Source organism: Fukomys damarensis, unplaced genomic scaffold, assembly GCF_012274545.1.
Source record: "Fukomys damarensis isolate Sample0158 unplaced genomic scaffold, DMR_v1.0_HiC HiC_scaffold_4, whole genome shotgun sequence".
Lineage (NCBI taxonomy): Eukaryota > Metazoa > Chordata > Mammalia > Rodentia > Bathyergidae > Fukomys > Fukomys damarensis.
Window position 1 is genome coordinate 18,579,699 of NW_022900916.1, and position 309 is coordinate 18,580,007.

Consider the following 309-nt stretch of genomic DNA (forward strand, 5'->3'; position numbering starts at 1 on the left):
GGCGCGGCCACTGCCACGGCCGCCAGACTCGGTCCCTCCTCGCGCGGCGGCTCCTGTCAGCCCCAGGCCCGCACCCACGTTCCTCCCCGATCAGATCCCTTCTCTCGGGAAACGCGACCGTCAGTGCCATTTAGGGACTGTCACCTGCAGGAAAGCCCCGAGCGCGCCCACCCTAGCAGCGTGCGGAAACGGAATGGCGGGAAAGGGCGCGACCAGGGCTGGCTCGGTGCGCGCCCTCCCAGGAGTTTCTCAAACTTCGCAGTTCCCGGCCCGCTGCGCTCAGCTTTTCCCGGCTGGGGTCTGGAGTGG